This window comes from Magnolia sinica, chromosome 12, assembly GCF_029962835.1.
Source record: "Magnolia sinica isolate HGM2019 chromosome 12, MsV1, whole genome shotgun sequence".
Classification (NCBI taxonomy): Eukaryota; Viridiplantae; Streptophyta; class Magnoliopsida; order Magnoliales; family Magnoliaceae; genus Magnolia; species Magnolia sinica.
In genome coordinates, this window is record NC_080584.1 from 62,805,622 (window position 1) to 62,829,512 (window position 23,891).

A 23,891-nucleotide genomic window follows, 5' to 3' on the forward strand; every position below is an offset into this window, starting at 1 on the left:
TAGGTCAAGCTGAGTTTTCATACCGACCGGCTCTTCAGATCAGCCGTGGCGGACCACACTCAATTCAACGGTCACGGAATCTCGATCAGGTCCACAAGCACTAGGATATGCCTGGGCCAACTATCCTGATCAGAGGGTGAAATTGGGTCAGAATCCAACGGTCAGATAGCTTAAAATCATCGCGCAAGCGACACGACTCAGATTTCAATAAAAGCTTAATAAATTCCAACCGTTCTCACACTCTTCACTCCGAGCTCAAGCAAATCGACCCAGAACATCACATGGACTTGATTTTCGAGGAGATGGTCAAGCCCAACTCGGTGACCGCAACAGCCTAAGATCATCGCCATCGGACTTTCGACGCGCGGTCCAGGTCCGATCCAGATCTTCCAAAAATTTCCCAGAACAACTGGATTTAGCGATGGATCCCAGATTTCAGAGTAACGTAGCGCTCACTAATCTACACGTTTAGAGCCATGCAGATACAATTTAAAGTGATTGATGCGAATTTCACAAGCAATCAAGTAAAGCGCTAATTACCCCAAAACAACTACTTAAGGAAAGATTAGCACAGAAAATTCCAAGGTCGTTACTCGTTACCTTTACCAGAGTAAACTGTGGGGTTCACCGTTATTTATTTATTTTATCCACTCCATTCATCCATGTTAACAGATAATTTGAGGTCTAAAGAACAAAAAGGAAGCATATCCAAAGCTTAAGTGGACCACACCACAGGAAATAGTGTGATTGAACCTCTACCATTTAAAATTTCTTGGAGGCCATAGAAGTTTCGGATCAAGCTGATGCTTGTATTTTCTATTCATTTATATATTTTTGATATTATGAACAACCTTTAACTGTTTTTGGACAATCTGATTAGTCCGAACATGAAGAGTAAATAACTTCATATGTTTAAATCAAAATTCACTCAAATTATTGATCAATCTTGTTTGCCCAATATCTTTCTCATATGTAGTATGATCGAGGCGAGTAACTAGTCAAATTGAGGGTAATGATCAGTAAAATAGAGTGAATGGACAGAGTCAATATATATAAAATATATCAAGGTGGGCCCTACACGGTTAGAGTAACACCCACGAAGGAGTTACCTAAATAGTGAAATGGTACTATAAAGGTCACCTCATGGGAACTTCCCATGAGGTTAATCTGTGCGCCCAACCATGATGTGTGTAGAACATCAACACCATGCATTTGATGTGTCCCCTTTAAGTCCAAAAATCAGTTGTATATGAAACTCAGGTGGGCCATGGCATCTAAAACTATGCAAAGACATCCCTAAAACATATAAAAGCATTTGGTGGGACACACATAATGAGTGGGTTGGATATGTGAATCACATTTAGGCAAGCCCAATATATGATTATGAATGTTTTAAGGAAACCCCTCCCCACTCCATTTAGGTGAGTTACAAATTACCCTTAGCATACTGAGTAAATTCTGTGCGGTCCACCATTATTTATTTATTTTATCCACTCCGTTCATCCATGTTAACAGATAATTTGAGGTCTAAAGAACAAAAAAGAAGCATATCCAAAGCTCAAGTGGACCACACCACAGGAAATAGTGTGATTGAACCTCTACCATTGAAAATTTTTTGGAGGCCATAGAAGTTTTGGATCAAGCTGATGTTTGTGTTTTCTCTTCATTCATATCTTTTTGATATTATGAACAGGTTGGATGACAAATAAACATTATTGTGGGCCCAAGGAAGGTATTAACGGTGGAAATCATTATTTCACATTGTTTCGTGTGGCATGGTTCACTTAAGTTTTGGATTTACCGAAAATTTGGGATCAACCCACATCATTCATCCATTTTTTGAGATCATTTTAGAGAATTATCCAAAAAATGAATCATATCCAAAGATTAAATGGACCGCACCACAAATAAGGGGAACGGATTGGCTACTCCTTCGGACACCGGCCAATGGCTGGTAGTTGGTGCTCTATGGGCCCCACCATGATGTATGTGTTTAATCCATGTCGTCCATCTATTTTTAAAAATCATCTTACCGCATGAGACCAAAAATGAGGTATATCCCAATCTGAAATGGGCCACATTACAGGAAACAATGTTGAATGAGCGTGAACCATTAAAAATATTCTGGAGGCCATAAAAGTTTTGGATCGAGGTGATTTTCGTTTTTCCCCTTCATCTAGGCCTGTATGACCTAATAAACAAATTGGATGTTAAATAAACAGTACAGTGGGCCTTAGGAGGATTTTAGTGATGGATATCCAATCACTATTGTTTTCATGTGGTGTGGTCCACCTGAGATTTATATCAAGCTCATTTTTAGGGATCAACCCTAAAATGACGTTAAGAAATGGATGGACGGCGGGGATAAAACATATACATCATGGTGGGACCCATAGAGCCTACTAGATCCAAAGCTCAACGTAGAGGAAGCCGCGCCTTCATTCAAACAAAAGTCGCTGGAGTTCCTCTTTTGACATTCATTTACATTGCCAGGAATTTGCGATCGGGAGATTTTCAGGTACCTCATTTCAATTTTCTCCTCTTTTTCTTTCTATGATTTATCATAATAGAAGAAAATCTCTGCATTTTGGTGTAAATTTTCTCGAGCAGCGATTTTTGGGGTTTCATATACGCCATTTGATTTTTCCATGGTTTTTGCATTTTCTCTTCCGAATTTTTTGGTTTTCTCCAGTTTTTTTTCGTTTGAATGTCTCAAGGTTAAGCCCCTAGCAGCTTTGGCTATGATTGATGAGGGGGAGCTTGATTGGAAAATAGTTGCAATATCATTGGACGATCCGAGAGCTTTGCTCGTGAACGATGTTGCTAATGTTGAGAAACATTTTCCGGTATGAAATATTATCATTATTTTCTCCTCTGATAGTAGGTATTTTACAGATGTTGGATTATTTATAATGTTGTGTCCTTTCTGGATTTTGGAGACAATATTGGATTTGTAATCATTTCTAGATATCTATGAGCATAGCCCACATGGGATGTCTGCCAAATGTGGACGGTAGCTTGTCTACTAGCAGATAAGAAATGATTGAGATTGGACCTAGCACTTTATCATCGCATTCTTATGGAGCAGATTTTGAGGATTGGGGTGTTTAGCCCATCTTATCATGTCAATTTTGTGGAATACATGGGCTCTGCTTCTGCGAAATGCAGATGTCCTCATTGGATGATAGCAATGAGACCACTCTGGGTGTCCTATTGGGTGGTCAGATGGTCCTGCATCATTAATGCTTTTTAATTTTTGAGGATGGAGATTGAAGTGGCATAATCCATATATCGTATTTGCAAATGTTTGATCATTGTGCGCTAATGCATAAGACTCCTTCACTTTGATTATATGGATAGATATTTTATTTCAATGAATGTTGACTTCATTTTCTTCTCATATGATTTTTTCAGCTTTCCTGCTATGTAGAAATTGTACTGATGCCACCATCATATGATAAAATGAAGATTCAACTTTGTATTGTCATTTGTCATCTCTAGTGATGCACTAAATCAGTACTCACATGGAATGTATCATCTAATACACGCTGACATGTCTCATTTTGGAGTTTGTTGATACATGTCTGGAGACTGCTGCTTATTTCTTATGATGTGGTTTGAACCATGAAAAACTTTGTTCAAAGTAGGTGAGATACATTCAATGGTCATTTTCATTCACAACTTGGAATTATCCTCTGGCCCTTGATTTCATCTATTAGTTTGCTTTGATGCAGGGAACTCTCACTGCAATTCGGGACTGGTTTAGAGATTACAAGATTCCAGATGGAAAGCCTGCTAATAAATTTGGTCTTGGCAATAAGGTGGCCAGCAAGGTATATCTACTTTTGGTTCTGTTGTAGCTTTCGACCTTTTCAATATTTGGGAAGTCAACTTACCATGTCAGCGGAACAATTACATTCACAAAATGATGATTACTTGGTTTGAACTTTAGGCCAATCCATGTCGGCGGGACAATTACATTTAGTCATGTGATTAGCTAGATGTCCATTAGCTGGCCATTAATTTTAACTTATGGCCTACCCAATGAGTAGATTGGCCCAATTTCTATAACAAGTTTCATGGTATGTGACTCACCTTTTGCATGTATTGAATATTTTGCAAATGCAACTCTGGTGGGAAAAAATGCAGAATGTGAAAGTTCATATATAGTTGCTGTATGTGATGATTTTGCATACGCAACTCTGCCCTCCAATCATGTGCAAGGTATGTGCTACCCTCCAAACATCTAGATGGTCTTGACTGACATACATGAATGCTAAATGCACCATTTAAGAAATAGTGGATAGCATATGTACAACTATGCTATTTTGAAGGATTGCAAAAGTCACATCCTTTTTTTTTTTTGAATGCAATAGTTGTGATTTTTTACATTCACTAGATTGAATCTGAAATGGTTTTTTATGTTTTAATTTTATTGTGATTTTCATTTGTTCTTGCATTAATGAATGGAATGTTGCCTTTCAGATTCTTTTCATTGAATCCGGATTGTTTTTTTTTTTTTTAATTTTTTTAATTTGTTGAATTTATTTATTTTGGGTTAAATGAGAGAATAGCAACATTCTTCTTTTTCTTTTTCTTTTTCTTTTTGATGAGTAGACCAACCTATAAGGTAAGATTCCAACATCATGGCCCCAACACCCATCCACCTCTTCCAACAGGTGCACCCGGCCCCAACAATTCTTTTAGATGTACAAAATATCAATTTCGCTCAAATCATCAGGTGGGCCACACACGAATTCTTATTTTTTTGGGTGGCATATAATTGGATCTTTACAATGGATTGCCGATCTAATGATCCCATCAGCCTCAATTTTGAGCCATGAAATCTACCAAGTGGGGTTTAACTGATGAAACCGACACCTAATCATGTGCATATATTTGCGGATATATATAGATCCATGTATCGGTTGCATGGATCTATATATAGGTTGCATTATAGGGAAACATTTAATGATGTGTCATACAGGTTGTGGCTATCAAAGATATAATATCACCTCCTTATAGGGAAACATTTAATGATGTGTACAGGTAAATTCATTTTTTTTATTCCTTATATTGTTTCCCAGTTATATTTGTGTTGGTTTCAGAGTACAGGTAGCAATAGAAAGTGTTGGTCGATTGTGGCTTATAGACAAAGGGATGAGTAACCAACAATACGAATATGGGAGGCCTTCCCCAGGTATCCAAATGCTTTTAGATACAATTATGTTGTTTTTAAATGTATTAGATCGAAATTGATGGAGCAGACCCGGATGTGCGTCGGAGCTATCCGGATGTTGAGCGGGGGTCCTTGGAAGGTGGGAACCGCTGTTATGACCATGATGAAGCTGTCCATTTCCTATGGACAACATTGGAGTGGCCTGACCATTTGGACAGGCCATGTTTATGTATTAACTCGAAATTGATGGAGCAGACCCGGATGTGCGTCGGAGCTATCCGGATGTTGAGCGGGGGTCCCTGGAAGGTGGGAACCGCTGTTATGACCATGATGAAGCTGTCCATTTCCTATGGACAGCATTGGAGGGGCCTGGCCATTTGGACATGCCGTGTTTATGTATTTGATCGAAATTAATGGAGCAGACCCGGATGTGCGTCGGAGCTATTCGGAAGAGCGGGGTTCCCTGGAAAGAGGGAACCGCTATTATGACATTTTTTATGGACAGCATTGGAAGGGCTTGGCATTTGTGTCGGATGACCGTGTTTATATCTATATTTGCTTTGCAGGACCATACCCTTAACCTAAACCAAAACCTATGACCTAAAACCTTAACCTATAACCTAAACCTCAACCTTAACCTAAACCTAAACCTTAACTTAAAACCTAAACCTAAACCTAAAACCTAAATGTATTCTCAAATCCCTAAACCTAAACCTACACTTAATCCTAATCTTAACTCCCTAACCTAAACCTATACCTAAACTTGAAAACCCAAACATAAACCCAATCCCGAACCCGAACCTAAACCTTAACCTTAACCTTAACCTATTCTCAATTCCCTAAACCTATATCTTATAACTTAAACGTAAACGTAAACCTAAACCTAAACCTAAACCTTAACCTATACCTATAACCTTAACCTAAACCTAAACCTAAACCTTAACCTAAACCTATAACCTTAACCTAAAACCTAAACCTATAACCTAAACCTAAATCAAAACATATAACCAAAACCAAAACCAAAACCAAAACTTATATCCTAAACCCAAATGCATTCTCAAATTCTACAACCCATAATCTAAACCTAAACCTAAACCTAAACCTAAACCTATAACCTATAACCAAAACCAAAACCTATAACCTAAACCAAAGCCAAAACCTATAGCCTAAACCCGAACCCATTCTCAAATCCAAAAACCTATAACCTAAACCATTAACCTATAACCTAAATCAAAACCTATAACCTAAACCAAACCTAAACCTAAAACCAAAACCTAAAACCTAAACCTATAATCTATAACCTAAATCAAAACATATAATCAAAACCAAATCCCAAAACTCAAACCTAAACCTAAACCTAAAACCTAAACCTAAACCTATAACCTAAACTCAAATCCCTAAACCTAAACCTAAACCTAATCCTATAACCTAAACTCAAATCCCTAAACCTTAACTTATAACCTAACCTAAACCTATACTTATAACCTAAAACTATTCTCAAATCCCAAAACCTATAACCTAAACCTAACCTTTCCCTAAACCTATAACCTAAACTCAATTCCCTAAACCTAAACCTAGACCTAAACCTAAACCTATAACCTAAACTCAAATCCCTAAACCTTAACCTATAACCTAACCTAAACCTATACTTATAACTTAAAACTATTCCCAAATCCCAAAACCTATAACCTAAACCTAAGCTTTTCCTAAACATATAAGCTAAACTCAATTCCCTAAAGTTAAACCTACACCTAATCCTAATCTCAACTCCCTAACCTAAACCTAAACATAAACTTGAAAACTTAAACTTAAACCCAATTCCGAACCTGAACCCGATTTCCTAAACCTAAACCATAACCCATTCTCAAATCCAAAAACCTATAACCTAAATTAAAACCAAAACCAAAAGTTATAACCTAAACCCGAATCCATTCTCAAATCCCAAAACCTATAACCAAAACCAAAACCAAAACCTATAACCTAAACCCGAACCCATTCTCAAATTCCAAAACCTATAACCTAAACATAAACCTTAACCTAAACCTATAACCTATAACCAAAACCTATAACCTAAACCTAAACCTTAACCTAAACCTATAACCTATAACATAAATCAAAACCTAAACCTAAACCTAAAACCTAAAACCTAAACCTATAACCTATAACCTAAATCAAAACCTATTACCTTTCCCTAAACCTTAACCTAAACCTATAACCTATAACCTAAATCAAAACCAAAACCAAACCTAAACCTAAACCTATAACCTATAACCTAAACCTAAACCTAAAACCTAATGTATTCTCAAATCTCTAAACCTAAACCTACACCTAATCCTAATCTCAACTCCCTAACCTAAACTTAAACCTAAACTTGAAAACCCAAACCTAAACCCGATCCTGAACCCGAACCCGATTTCCTAAGCCTAAACGTTAACCTATAACCTAACCTAAACCTATACTTATAACCTAAACCTATTCTCAAATCCCAAAACCTATAACTATAACCTAAACCTTAACCAAAAACCTATAACCTAACCTAAACCTAAACCTAAACCTAAACCTAAACCTATAACCTATAACCTAAACATAAACCTAAAACCTAAATGTATTCTCAAATCCTTAAACTTAATCCTACACCTAATCCTAATCTCAACTCCCTAACCTAAACCTAAACCTAAACTTAATAACCCAAACCTAAACCCGATCCTGAACCCAAAACCGATTTCCTAAACCTAAACCTTAACCTATTCTCAATTCTCTAAACCTTAACCTATAACCTAACCTAAACCTAAATCTATAACCTAAACCTAAACCTAAAACCTAAGAGTATTCTCAAATCCTTAAACCTAAACCTACACCTAATCCTAATCTCAACTCCTTAACCTAAACTTAAACCTAAATTTGAAAACCCAAACCTAAACTCGATCCCGAACCCGAACCCGATTTCCTAAACCTAAACATTAACTTATTCTCAATTCCCTAAACCTATATCTTATAACCTATACCTAAACCTATAACCTATAACCTTGACCTAAACCTAAACCTAAACCTGTAACCTATAACCTAAACCTAAACCTAAAACCTAAATGTATTCTCAAATCCCTAAACCTAAACCTACACCTAATCCTAATCTCAACTCCCTAACCTAAGCCTAAACCTAAACTTGAAAACCAAAACCTAAACCCGATCCCGAACCCAAACCCGATTTCCTAAACCTAAACATTAACCTATTCTCAATTCCCTAAACCTATATCTTATAACCTAAACCTACACCTAAACCATCACCTAAACCTAAACCTATAACCTATAACCTTGACCTAAACCTAAACCTAAACCTAAACCTGTAACCTATAACCTAAACCTAAACCTAAAACCTAAATGTATTCTCAAATCCCTAAACCTAAACTTACACCTAATCCTAATCTCAACTCCCTAACCTAAACCTAAACCTAAACTTGAAAACCAAAACCTAAACCCGATCCCGAACCCAAACCCGATTTCCTAAACCTAAACCTTAACCTGTTCTCAATTCCCTAAACCTATAGCTTATAACCTAAACCGAAACCTAAACCTATACCTAAACCTAAACCTAAACCTAAACCTATAACCTATAACCTAAACATAAACCTAAAACCTAAATGTATTCTCAAATCCCTAAACCTAAACCTACACCTAATCCTAATCTCAACTCCCTAACCTAAACCTAAACTTAAACTTGATAACCCAAACCTAAACCCGATCCTGAACCCGAACCCGATTTCCTAAACCTAAACCTTAACCTATAACCTAACCTATACCTAAATCTATAACCTAAACCTAAACCTAAAACCTAAGTGTATTCTCAAATCCTTAAACCTAAACCTACACCTAATCCTAATCTCAACTCCCTAACCTAAACCTAAACCTAAACTTGAAAACCCAAACCTAAACCCGATCCCGAACCCGAACCCGATTTTCTAAACCTAAACATTAACCTATTCTCAATTCCCTAAACCTATATCTTATAACCTAAACCTTAACCTAAACCTAAACCTATAACTTATAACTTTAACCTAAACCTAAACCTAAATCTAAAACCTAAATGTATTCTCAAATCTTTAAACCTAAACCTACACTTAATCCTAATCTCAACTCCCTAACGTAAACCTAAACTTAAACTTGAAAACCTAAACCTAAACCCGATCCCGAACCCGAACCCGATTTCCTAAACTTAAACCTTAACCTTTTCTCAATTCCCTAACCTATATCTTATAACCTAAACCTAAGCCTAAACCTAAACCTAAACCTAAACCTAAACCTGTAACCTATAACCTAAACCTAAACCTAAAACCTAAATGTATTCTGAAATCCCTAAACCTAAACCTACACCTAATCCTAATCTTAACTCCCTAACCTAAACCTAAGCCTAAACTTGAAAACCAAAACCTAAACCCGATCCCGAACCCCAACCCGATTTCCTAAACCTAAACCTTAACCTATTCTCAATTCCCTAAACCTATAGCTTATAACCTAAACCTAAACCTTAACCTAAACCTAAACCTAAACCTAAAACCTAAATGTATTCTTAAATCCCTAAACCTAAACCTACACCTAATCCTAATCTCAACTCCCTAACCTAAACCTAAACCCGATCCCGAACCCGAACCCGATTTCCTAAACCTAAACCTTAACCTATTCTCAATTCCCTAAACCGAAACTTAAACCTATACCTTAACCTATAACATATAACTTAAACATAAACCTAAAACTTAAATGTATTCTCAAATCCCTAAACCTAAACCTACACATAATCCTAATCTCAACTCCCTAACCTAAACCTAAACCTAAACTTGAAAACCCAAACCTAAACCCGATCCCGAACCCGAACCCGATTTCTTAAACGTAAACCTAAATGTATTCTCAAATCCCTAAACCTAAACCAACACCTAATCCTAATCTCAACTCCCTAACCTAAACCTAAACTTAAACTTGAAAACCCAAACCAAAACCCGATCCCGAACCCGAACCCGATTTCCTAATCCTAAACCTTAACCTATTCTCAATTCCCTAAATCTATAGCTTATAACCTAAACTTAAACCTAAACCTAAACCTAAACCTATAACCTTAACCTAAACCTAAACCTAAACCTGTAACATATAACCTAAACCTAAACCTAAAATCTAAATGTATTCTCAAATCCCTAAACCTAAACCTACACCTAATCCTAATCTCAACTCCCTAACCTAAACCTAAACTTGAAAACCCAAACCTAAACCCGATCTCGAACCCGAACCCGATTTCCTAAACCTAAACCTTAACCTATTCTCAATTCCCTAAACCTATAGCTTATAACCTATACCTAAACCTAAACCTAAACCTATAACATATAACCGAAACCTAAACTTAAACCTAAAACCCAATATATTCTCAAATTCCTAAACCTAAACCTACACCTAATCCTAATCTCAACTCCCTAACCTAAACCTAAACCTAAACTTGAAAATCCAAACCTAAACCCGATCCTGAACCCGAACCCGAACCCGATTTCCTAAACCTAAACCTTAACCTATTCTCAATTCCCTAAACCTATAGCTTATAACCTAAACCTAAATCTAAACCTAAACTTAAACTTTAACCTAAACCAATAACCTATAACCTAAACCTAAACCTAAAACCTAAATGTATTCTTAAATCCCTAAACTTAAACCTACACCTAATCCTAATCTCAACTCCTTAACCTAAACCTAAACCTAAACTTGAAAACCCAAACCTAAACCCGATCCCGAACCCGATTTCCTAAACCTAAACCTTAACCTAAACCTAAAACCTATAACCTAAACCTAAACCTATAACCTAAATGTATTCTCAAATCCCTAAACCTAAACCTACACCTAATCATAATCTCAACTCCCTAACCTAAACCTAAACCTAAGCTTGAAAATCCAAACCTAAACCCGATCCCGAACCCGAACCCGATTTCCTAAACCTTAACCTATAACCTAACATAAACCTAAACCTATAATCTAAACCTATAACCTAAACATAAGCCTAAAACCTAAACCTAAACCTAAAATCGGAATGTATTCTCAAATCCCTAAACCTAAACCTACACCTAATCCTAATCTCAACTCCCTAACCTAAACCTAAACCTAAACTTGAAAACCCAAACCTAAACCCGATCCTGAACCCAAACCTGATTTCCTAAACCTAAACCTTAACCTATAACCTAACATAAACCTAAACCCATTACCTGCACATATAACCTAAACCTATAACCTAAACATAAGCCTAAAACCTAAACCTAAACCTAAACCTAAAATCGAAATGTATTCTCAAATCCTTGAACCTAAACATACACCTAATCCTAATCTCAACTCCCTAACCTAAACTTAAACCTAAACTTGATCACCCAAACCTAAACCTGATCCCGAACTCGGACCCGATTTCCTAAACCTTAACCTATTCTCAATTCTCTAAAGCTATGACCTATATACTATAACCTATAACTAAAACCTAAACCTTAACTTAAAACCTATAACCTAACCCTAAACCTTAACCTAAACCTAAATCAAAACCTATAACCTAAACCTTAACCTATAACCTATAACCTATAACCTAAACTTATAACCTAAAACCTAATCCTAAACCTAAACCTAAACCTAAAACCTAAAACCTAAACGTAAACCTATTTTAATGATCAGTTTTATTTTTAGAAAGTGCCCACTTTTTTGGAAGAAGTCTATGCAATTCTTCCTGATTCTGAATTATAATGTTTTGTTGGTTTAATATTTTTTTTCAGGTAAAAGACAAAAGAAAATTGTTGCTGATTTTTTTCTTTTTTTATTTATAATGTTAAACCTATATGTATTTATGTGTGGATGAATGTAATGTGGATAAGATTGCTTGTGTTTGGATGGATGTAGTTTATGTTTGGATGAATGTAGTTTATGTTGGATTTACGTAGTTTGGGTTGTTTAGATGGATGTGAATGTGAATATGATGAAATATATTATATAACAGGTGTATATCAGGAAGAATACGATGAAATATATTGTAACAGGTGTATAGTGACCCTCTTATAAAGGACGGTCCATGACAGTCCTTTTTAAGGACGGTCTATGGCCGTCCTTTGAAGGCCCATAAGAGACGGTCCATGACAGTCCTTTTTAAGGATGGCCCATGACCGTCCTTTTAAAAGGCTTATCAGAGACGGTCTACGACAGTCTTTTTTAAGGACGATCCATGACTGTCCTTTTAAAGGACGGTCGATGGCCGTCTTTTAAAGGCTTATAAGAGACGGTCCGAGACTGTCCTTTTTAAGGACGATTCATGACCGTCCTTTTTTAGGACGGTCCATGACCGTCCTTTTTTCGTAAAAAAGAATGACGGTTTTGGACCATCCTTTAAGTAATACGACACGTCAAAATTTGACTGCCCTTGTGACGGTCCATGACCGTCCTTTTCGGTCATTTGAGACGGTTTTGGACCGTCCTTTTTTCACAGTTTTGGCGTAGTGACCCACCTTAATCGATCTTCAAGATTCTCCTATCTCCAAGCTCCTTAAGCTCCTCGAACTCATTGCTACCTGCAGTTATTGAAGAGTCTGGTTGGTACTTTAAAACACCGTCCCAGAGTGGGAGTGAGTGATCAACTCAGTGGGCGTTATTAGTCTTAAGTTGTAACAGGCATCAGTTATATTATGAACTTAATAAAACGCAATCATTCACAAATATCTAACTAATCTTATTAATGCGTATGCATAATAGATGATATGATGCATGTCTTTGCCATAACACTCCCTCGAGCGACTCCATCTAACGATCGCGTATGTCAACACTCTCTCAGAGAGACCTCGACTGCCGAGTCACCAACCTAGCTAGTGTAATGCAATGGTAATGATAACCGGGTTCTTAGTTAAGTCCATTCATCCAGTAGGTTGGGGAATCTGATACACCCCACGTATTAAATGCCCTGAACTAGTTGCGAGGCCAAGGCCCCCCAATGTGTGAGGCCGAGACCCCACAGTCCTTGATCCCGTCGGGTTCTCCATCCCTGACTTCAAGCATATGGGGAGTACCAAGAGAAAAGGATCGCTCACGGTCACTACGGGGAAGCGCGGCACCCCAGCGTAAGCTGACAGCTCGGACACAATGTCCCATTCCACCATGTCCGGCTCACGAGGCAGTGGACCCATTTCAATTTGATTATCGATGGGATACAGCGGTTGTAGGGTGCTACAGGTTCCATACATATGTGAGCAAACAGTGTTAACAAACAAGGTTGGATAGTAAATGGGCTAGACCGCACGAGTCTAGGCAAGCACGCGACAGATGACATTGAGTATGAGCGACCCATATAGTCTAACTACTGTCGCCTACACGCACTTACCAAAATCCATGAGTTTAGCCTCAAGATAGTCCTACCAACGGGACCACCTTTACTCTCCTCATTTTCCTGACCAACCCAAGGGTTGAGGGTAATTTCATAACATGCCACAATCAGGGTTATCATCCAATACAAGTAGAAGCATACGTTCAAATCTTCCAACATAGAATCTCAATCTCTCTACCAAGTAAAGCTAATCATGATGTGAACTAAGGGTGCAAGTGCGTTGTGTGGGTTAGTGAGGAAGTTAAGCACTCCCTACACTTTATAGAACCAAATAGCACAAGAATTAAAGAATTATACATGTTATAAAGCAACACCTTATGAGAAAATCACAAAAGACATAAACATGTAATTAGCCATTGTAGCAAATCATATGAGAGGCAAGAACAACATCTTGTAAGAACTAAACAAGACATACCATTCCGTGCAATTCCAAGCAAGACATATAATTCATAGGTTTCTCTAAAATTTTCAAATATATCATTCAAGTAATCAAAATCATTAGGCTCATGATATAGTTGGTGCTAGACTACCTAAGGATAATAGTCTGCACCTATGGATTGTTGAAGACTTGGAAAACAAACTAGGAATGAGGAATTTGGGGTCGATCATCCGGAATCCCTAAAGCAACCACTTGCATGTTAGAACTCCAAGCCAATCCCTTCTCAACACACGGGTTTTAAGAAAATAGATGAGGGATCTTACCTAGATGATTAATAGAATGATTCTTGTGGTTGTGGTGTAGGGATTTCCTTGGAGAATGGGTAGAGAGTTGCAAGGTTGAGCTTCGTTGGGCCCCACCATCAACAACATCCTCCTTCACTCTCTTCTTCCTCTCTCTTTCTCCTCCTTCTCTTCTCTCCTTTCTCTCTTCTCTCTTCTAGGGCAAAATCGTATGGGGAGAGGGGGTGCCAGAATGAGGCCCTTTTATAATGTCAGATTTGGTGAAAATGGCCCCAAGTCTTGGGTTTTTACTATACTAGACCTATGGGAGGGTCTTTCTAAGCTCTAGGGCCCATTATGGGGTGTATAAATTGATATACACCATAGGATAATTAGCCCTAATGATGATCTACGTATGAACATAATCGGCCCACCATTTGGATGCGCCGATCGACAGATATGATTAGAAGTCTATTCAACGGTCACCAATGGTCGATCGGGGCCGCGACTATATGGATATGAGCAGGAAAATATCCTTACTCCACGTGTAAAGTTTGGTTGCAAACCGATGGTTTGAAATCCTCAACTTTACATAAGAGTGGATGACTCAATTCACTTAAGTTTCAGCTCCTTTCTTTAGGGTATTTACGCTTCTCATGCACTCGTCCTTCGGCTCAAGTTGAGCAGTTCTGGACACTACCTAGGTCCGACTCTCGCGATGGACGTTGAGCCCAGTAAGACGAACATTACTTTATAATTTTGGAACTAATGGTCCACCAACGAGCAGTCTAGAGCTTGTTCGGAAAATTGGGGTATTTCTGGAATTAATTACGTATTGATATTTTTCGTGGGCAGTGATTAGGGTTTGAGTTAACTATGTTCATAGTGTGGCTTATTTATAACTAGTGAAAATAGATATTTGGTCATGATTACTCTAAGCTGTTGGTTTTAGGCTAAAAGAGTAATGGGGTTCATTTGGTCTATTAGTCAAGATTCGGGCCTTGTCTGACTCGGCTTCGGTTGGATCTTTAATTTAGTTATGATTATCTTGATTTATTATCGATGGGTTGGTTAGATTTGGGTCCAATGTGAGTAAATCATAGGGCTAAACTTATTGTCCAAATGATCAGGCAAATTCGTTGGCTTCCTACGGTTGATTAAACGGACTTGTGCGGATCTTTACTGGTACCACTCTTGTGTAAACTAACATTGAGTAACAATAGTCATTAAGTGGTATTATAAGTTAATTAATAAAAAAAAAGTTCAAGGATTTTTTGGAAATCCAAAACAGTGAAAATCCAGGATGTTACAGTAACTAATCAAATAACAAGTCTTTCTTGTTGCATGATAATATGGAGGAATGTTACTGAAAATTCAAAATAACTTGAAAGAGTTATGGTGTAATATGCATACTTTGGCATGTCACATCTCAACTTGATACATATCATTTTTGCATTGATTAGTGGATATTGTTAATACTTCTCAACTTGATTCAGAATTTTTTAAAATAATTTTGCAATGGAATTGGATGGAATGTGTTGTTTGGATTTGGATTGAGTCCACTATCTAAATCAGTCCTATATGCATGTGTAATTTCATTTTGACATTACATTGATTCATGAGGTGTAGTGGGTTTTTACTTTACATCGTATCCTACACTATTGCAACTGAAATGATGTCTTGGGTTTGTTGCAATTTTGAAAATAAATTGAGGGCTTTTTCTCTTTCATGGCAAGTGATAGGTCTTAGGTGGCCATGATTGTTGGCTATGAAAAGGATGGACTTTTTCGGAATCTCAAGAATTGCATTGTGTGATCGCCATATACAATCAAAACCACATGCTTGTATCTGTATCTATATGTGCATATGCATATCTATATATTTCTATAAGTATGTATATTTGTATATGTGTATGAATTTACAAATGCATCATCATCACCATTATTATCTTAGTCTTCTCCTAAGAATTTGGGTTGGCTTTTAGGAAGTATATGGCAGAGGTTTATACATGGAGCACTTTTTATAACCAACTCCAACCATGTGAACTACTAAAGCAACCAGAGCAACATTCATCACATTGGGCATTTATTGAAGCCAGGCAGATGGAAGTTCGAAACTGATCGCTAGACTTCAGATTACATGAGTTATATTATAAAATATATTATATTGTAATTCAAATATTGGTCTGATTGCATTCTCATCACTGCACCACCCTATTCTGGAATAGGACAAGAATCCTATTGATACTTCCTCCTTTCATAATTTGAGTCTTCTCATGTTGTAGGAAGATGTTGCCCATGAAGCTCAGACAGGCAAAACATTGCCTTTTAAGGTTACATTCTCTATGGTGTCCTAATGCTTTGTTTCTTTGTTTCTTTTTTCTTTTTTTTTTTTGTTTTGTTTTGCTTTATTTATTTATTTTTTCATCAGGTGTGAAGAAGAAAGTTGATAAAGTAATAGTACTTGTGGGGAAAAGAGAGGAGAAAATGACCATAGACCTATGGCTACGGATTATAACCATAGCGATAGATTGTCAGTAATATTGACCATTGTTCAATAATATCGAAGATGAATGCCAAATTGTCCAGCAACAAAACTCGAAAAATGGATGAATTTTCGATATTATCGACATATGTTCGATAGTATCGAGCATAAGTCATCGATAATATCGAGATATGATCGATAGTATCGATAACTAATATCGAGTAATGACCGTATACCTATGGCTATGGATTATAACCATAGCAATAGGTACTGTAGCCATTCTCGCATGAATCAGAAAAATTTTTTTATAGATTTTTACGGTCAGTGGAATCCTATAGCTACGGATTTTAACCGTAGCTTCGATATATCGAAAGTCTTTCGATATTATCGAAAAAGTCCAGAATTGTCCAGCGAGTTTGCCTAAAAATTCCTGCAATTTTCGATACACTATAGCTACGGATTATAACCGTAGCAAACCGCACAGCTGGCAGTGCCGCGGCGGTCTATGTTTTTTTTTTTGTTGTATTGCTTTTGTGGGTCCCATAGTGAGGTCTGTGTTATATCCAAACCGTCCATCTATTTGGTGAGCTCATATTAAGGCTTGAGAGGAAAAATAAGATAGATTTAACTATCAAGTGGACCACACTGTAAAAGGCAATGGGGAATTGAACGTCTACCATTGAAACCCTTTTAGGGGTTACAGAAGTTTTGGATCATTATGAAATTTGTTTTTCCTCTTCATCCAGGTCTTTATGACCCTATGAATGAACTTAGACGGGGAGGATTTTTCACGAACATCACAATTGGCCCCCTAAAGGTTTCTAATGGTTGACGCTCATTCAAAACTGTTTCCTATAATGTGGTACACTTGAGATTTGGATATACCTCATTTTTCGTCTCATATCATAAAATGATGTGGAAAAATATATGGACGGCATGGATGAAAAGCATACATCATGGAGGGCCCATAGACCACCAACCATCCGCCATTGGCTGGGGGTACCCAATCCGTTTCCGTGAAAGGAGGTGTATTTTCGTCCTCAAATTCACTGTCCGTACGAGCAGGTCTAAGTTCCCAGACGAAGTTTGTATTGTTTCATAAAAACAGCTGGATAAAAGGTGGGGTCCACAGTCCCAAATTTCTCTTCTTCCAGCGTATAGTTCACTGCCACCCCAGGAGGGACGCGAATTTACTACGAAAGCCTTTTGCAGGAAGCTCCTGTGGAAGGACGCTGTGGAGCCCACTTAAATGTTTGTGAGAAATCCAACTCCTCTGTCCATTTTTTAAGCTCATTTTATGTAAGACCAAAAATGGCTCATTTTATGACGTGAGACCAAAAATGAGGACGATCCAAAACTCAAGTGAGCCACACCAGAGGAAACAGTGGAGATTTAGTGACCACCGTTGAAACATTTATGTGGCCATAAAATTTTTGTAACGGTATAATTTTTGGTGTTTTCACTTTATCTGAGTGAAAATGACCTTATAAACGGTTTAGATGGCATATAAACATTAAGGTGGAGCCTATAAAGGTTTCAATGGTAGGCATTCCTTTCCCACTGTTTCATCTCCTGTGGCCCACTTGAGTTTTGGATTCTCCTAATTTTTGGTAGCATGTCTTAAAATGAGGTCTAAAAACGAATGGACAGGTTTGATTTCTCACAAACATAGCACTATGCCCCACCCAGAATCCTTGCGCAGGAACTCTCTGCTAAATGCTTTCGTAGGAAATCGTCGTCCCCCAGCAAACGAAGACCGCACGAGATATCCAGTACCCTCTCAACGAAAGCCTCCAGCCAGACCGCATACATATATACATATATGAGAAATGCTCACGCACAACTAGTTGGACCGTCCAACTAGTTGTCTAATTAATGCTAAAAAATATTATTTCGGAGAAAGTTGTTTTAAAGAGATAAAGGACTGATGGTTTAGGTCGGACCCATGCTGGAGTTAATATGAAATCCACACCAACCATCCGATGAGTCGCCACATGTTGGACCTAGGGGCTGAAAATCAGCCACATCCACATCCATGGTTAAGGTGGACCACACGGTTAAAACAGTATATAAGAAAATCTTATCATCCAAATTACTTCCCTTGGTATGGTCCACTTGAATTACAGACGAGCCTGATTTTTTGGCTTTGGGCCTAACATGAAATTACACATCTAATGATTAGAGGGATCTCACGTATACATCATGGTGGGCCACTTCAAAAGATGAAAGGTGGGAGCTGGTTTCAAGCAAGACTCGAATTACAGGCAGAGAACACAAGGCCGAACTTGTGTTGACATAAGTGTGCCTTGCCATTACTTATGTGTTATATTCATACCATCCATCCATTTTTTCACAACATGTGGGCATGAGCCCAAAAATGAGGCAGATCCAAAGCTCAAGTGGACCATGCAGAGAGCAGCGAGGATTATACCCCCACCATTGAAAACTTATTAGGGGTAAGTTCTAGGTCAGATATTTGTGTTTTTCCCTTCACCCAAGTCTACGTGACCTTATGAACAAGTTGAATGGCAAATAAACATCATGGTGGACCAGGAAGGTTTTAACGATGAGTGTTATTGTTTCGTTGCTTTTTGTGGTGTGGTCCACTTGAGCTTTGCATCTTCCTCATTTTTTGTCTCATGCACTAAGGAGGGAGCATCCTCACCTGGGGATTCTTGACAGATTCTGCATGAAAAAACTGCTAAGTACTCGTGGAACATCCACTAGCCAATGGTTTCCAACCCTATATAAACAACATCCGCCACCTTTGTCTAGAGAGGCAGAAAATAGTAAAGAGAATAGCCTAGATGCTTGGAGAAATTATCTTCAGTTTTGCTCCCCAATAATGAGGAGATTCTACCACCTAGGGTGCTCTACAACTTGCATGCTCCTACCTAAGTTCTGCACAGCAATCCAACTCACCAAAGCCAACGAGTCAAGTCTAGAGTAGAGTCAAGATTAGGGATGTCTGATTATTCTTTTCTGACTCAAGAAAATGGTATTTGACTTTGTTTTTCTCTTTCTCACATCTCAATAAAGCTCAAAACATGGTCTATCATGGACATTTATCCTCTCAACAAATACTATTTCTTTTCTTTTATTGCATTAGTTGTTATTTATTTCTTATTTTACTTGCCTGCCCAAGGTCTCAGCTTTGTGAAGCAAGGTTAGAACCTTTTATCTTCTTTATTACATGTTTATTTTATTACTTGCTTAAAGTCTTGGCTCTATGAAACAAGGTTAGAACCTTTTATCTTCTTTGCTACATGTTTATTTCATCTTCCACCCATTGTCTTTCGACTTTGCAAAGCAAGTCTAGGACTCTTTTTGTTTTCTTTCTTCGCTGTCTGATCCTCTTATAGGGTTATGCGAAGCATGGCCATATGACTAACTTTTGTTACACATATATGATTTCCTTAGAAATTGCTCGTCCCTTAAAGTAGAGACTACATGTGAGTATAAGTGAGAGAAGGTGCCTAAATTCTTCCCTTGTAATCGAAACCCTTACCCAGGTCACGGGCCATACATCAGGAGTCATTTTAAACACCAGGAGTCATTCACGATTCCCCAGCCTAGGTTGGATGGACTATAGCCGACTGTGGGCATGTCGCAGCCTAACCTGCTAGTGGCGACTCGAGTCTTTTAAACACAACATCCAGAGGCCACCCTTGGAAAGGTACTACACGACAAGGAAGACAAGTCAAGCCCAACAATCCATATACATCAGGCCCTTGTTACCCCAAGAAGATCAACTGCACGAAACAATGAAAAACCCCATCTAGTGAAAGGCGGTCTTCCACTGCAGCTGCGCATGTGCCTCGGGGGAGGGTGTTCACAACTGTTCAATGGCCAATCTAGTGTACCCAGGTAACACCGCAATGGGTGTTTCCATGACCATGGGGCCTACCTTGATATATGTGTTATATATCCATGCCATCCATCACTTTTTTCAGCTCACTTTAGCTTATGGTCTGAAAAATAAAGTAGATCAAAATCTCAGGTGGACCACACCACAGCAAAGAGTGGTGATTGCCCATTAAAAACTTATTGGGGCAGCAAAAGTTTTGGATCAAGCTGATATTTGTCTTTTCCCTTCATCCGGGTCTATGTGACCTTATCAACATGTTGGATGGAAAAAAACATTACGGTGGTCCCTAGGAAGTTTTAATGGTGGGCATTCAATGTCCACTATTTCCTATGGTGTGGTCCACCTTGATGATGTGTTATATATCCATGCTGTCCATCTGTTTTTTTACCCCCTTTTAGGACATGGTCCCAAAAGGTTAAGTAGATCCAAATCTCAGGTGACCACACCACAGGAAAAGTGGTGATTGAACTCCCACAATTAAAAACTTCCCAAGGCCAACCATAAGCAAATCCGCAATGTTTATTTGGCATCCAAGTCGTCGATAAAGTCAACCAGACCTGGATGAAGGGAAAATACAGAGATCAGCTTTGATCCAAAAGTCTTGTGGCCTCCAAAATGTTTTTATTGGTCATTTGCCACCTTTTTCCAGTGGTGTGGTCCACCCGAGATTTCGATCTGCTTAAGTTTTGGCATAACGTCTTAAAATGAGCTGAAAAAACAGATGGACATATATATACAACATATTCATCAAGGTGGGCCCCACATGATAAGGGTAACACCCACCCCGGTAACACCTAATCCGCTCTTACGCCTATGATATTGTTATGATTGGACTCGGATTCCGTAGTCACCCCTCTGGTACCGACGTGGTGGGTTTTGGAAAGTTTTGGATCAAGCTGATATTTGTGACCTAATCAACAAGTAGGATGGAAAATAAACATTATTGTGGGCCTTAGGAAGTTTTTAATGGTGGCCGTTAAACCACCACTGTTTTCTATGGTTTGGTCCACCTGAGATTCAGATCTGTGTGGTTTTCGGTCTCATGCCCTAAAATGAGGTGGCAAATGATAGTAATCCAATTGTAAGACATTGAGAAAACACAAGAAAATCATAGGAGCTGAAAGAGCATGGAATTTCTAGTTTCACAACACTTTTCTTCTCAATTTTGGAGGCTTATGGATGGTCTCAACTGTAGGAAATTTCAATCATCAGGTGGGTCACACGACATATGAGTTAAAGAGAATCACACTTACAAGAAATGGACCAAAATCCACATTCAACGCAAACTCATGCCCCACCAAATAACCATACTGACCAACCTAGCTCTCCCCACTGTCCATAACAAGTGGGACCCACCTGATGAGCGACCCACCTTTACAAGAAAAACCAATGCATCGCTTGTTTTGGCTGATCAAGAACTAAATTTTATGATAAACTAAGCATGGTATTTTCAATGAAGTCAATTAGTGAGTTGGGTAAAGTTCAAAACTCATATCATTGATCTTGGTTTCCTCCAATCTCTAATCTCCAAAACTCTTTCACTACAAGAAAAATGACCTTTACTGGTGGCCAAAATCGCCCCTAAAAGTCTAAAATACCGCCGGTAGAAGAATTAGCGGCGGTCCGGCACGTGCCACTAAAAGGGGGTCTTACTGTATCTTTTACCGGCGGTCGCTCCTTTTTAGTGGCGTTGTTAACGGCCGCCGCGAATAGAAGACTTTTAGCGGCCCTTACTACACTTTGCGGCGCTTCTGTGACTGCCGCTAAAACTATAAAAGCGCCGCTAAAAGCCCTCGAAGCGCCGCTCAATGAAGCGCCGCTAAATTGTATAAACGCATGGTAAATGTTGTTAGAAACGCCGGTATAAGATTAAACAAGTGCAGCTAACAGATTGGAGAAACGCCGGCCAGTACCAATAATAATAATTCCTGTTGATTCTTTACTAATCCTTTCACACAAATTCCTGTTGATTCTGACTAATCCTTTCCTATAATTGCCATCCTACAATCAAATCTCCATAGATCTAACTATCAAATTTCTATCTGCATAACTATTAAAAACCTATGATTGAATGACAAGAACTTAAATTACTCAATAATCTAACATTCATCAAGACAACAATTAGCACAATATCAACAAAACAATTAATGGTCAATTTAAAGTTTTCAAAACAAACTATAAATGTCTTCCTTTCCTAGCCTTTCACATGAACTGTTTCAGTAAGGTCCCCTTCTAGACCAATCATATATCTTCCTTTCCTATCCACATCTTCTGGCAAATGTCTACAACACCAACATCACTGGCCATAATCACGTGTCCACCATGTGTGATGTATATGTAGGCCCTTTTATTGCAATGAGCCTAAATTTCTCCCTGAGAAGTTTCCCTGCAATGGGCTGAGAAGCATAACTAATTCGGTAAGTGGCACAGCATTGAGATTATACTGCTTGGAGCTATAGAGTGCTGCAGAACCAGGCCCTCTATTTGTTGAAGACTTGAACCTTTATAAACAATCAAGAACTATGATAAACAAGAAAATAAAAGGACAATCAGCTTCAAAAGTCACCTCTATAGTTGGGAAAGTGTCACAGTAAAAAAAAAAAATTGTCATTGTATCAATTGGAACTTTTCTTCTCTTTTCTTTCTTTTTTCATTTCCTTTTTTCTTAATGATTTGCCTTCAATTGGAACTTCAATCACATTAATAAATTGTCATTGTATCAAACTATACGGTGCTACAAGGCTTACAAGCACCACAATACAACCCCTACTCAATTGCTTGCTAGTAGGTATTGCAAATCATAAGCAACAAAGGAAACAAAAATTGGCCTTGTAAAAGAAAACCAGTAAGAAAAACACACCAAGTATGAAAAAGTTTAGAAAGAAAAAGCAAACAAAAGTCATCACCTAATATTCTTGAAGTGGATTTCGTTGCTAGTCAGGCATGTGCAAGAAGCATCCAAAACCTGAAGAAATAAGAAAACTCAACAGTCAGAATATAGATGATAAATATGATTGATTCAGTTCATTCATATTCGTAAGATTCCATTAATTTACTTTAGGGCCCGTTTGGCCGGTCGGATTGGATTGGAAGGGATTGGAAGTTAAAGCCCGGGATTGGCCGGGCGTGCTAAACAAAGTCGGTAATCTGATCCCAATCCCATGGATCTTAAGACAATCCACTGACAACACCATCATTACCTTTAAATCCCATCCAATCCACCCTAATCCGTTCAAATTTGCCTGGGACATGTTTGGTTCGTGGGATTGGAAGGGATGGGAAGGTTTAATCCCCAGATTGGCCAGGCATGCCTAATAGACTGGATATAG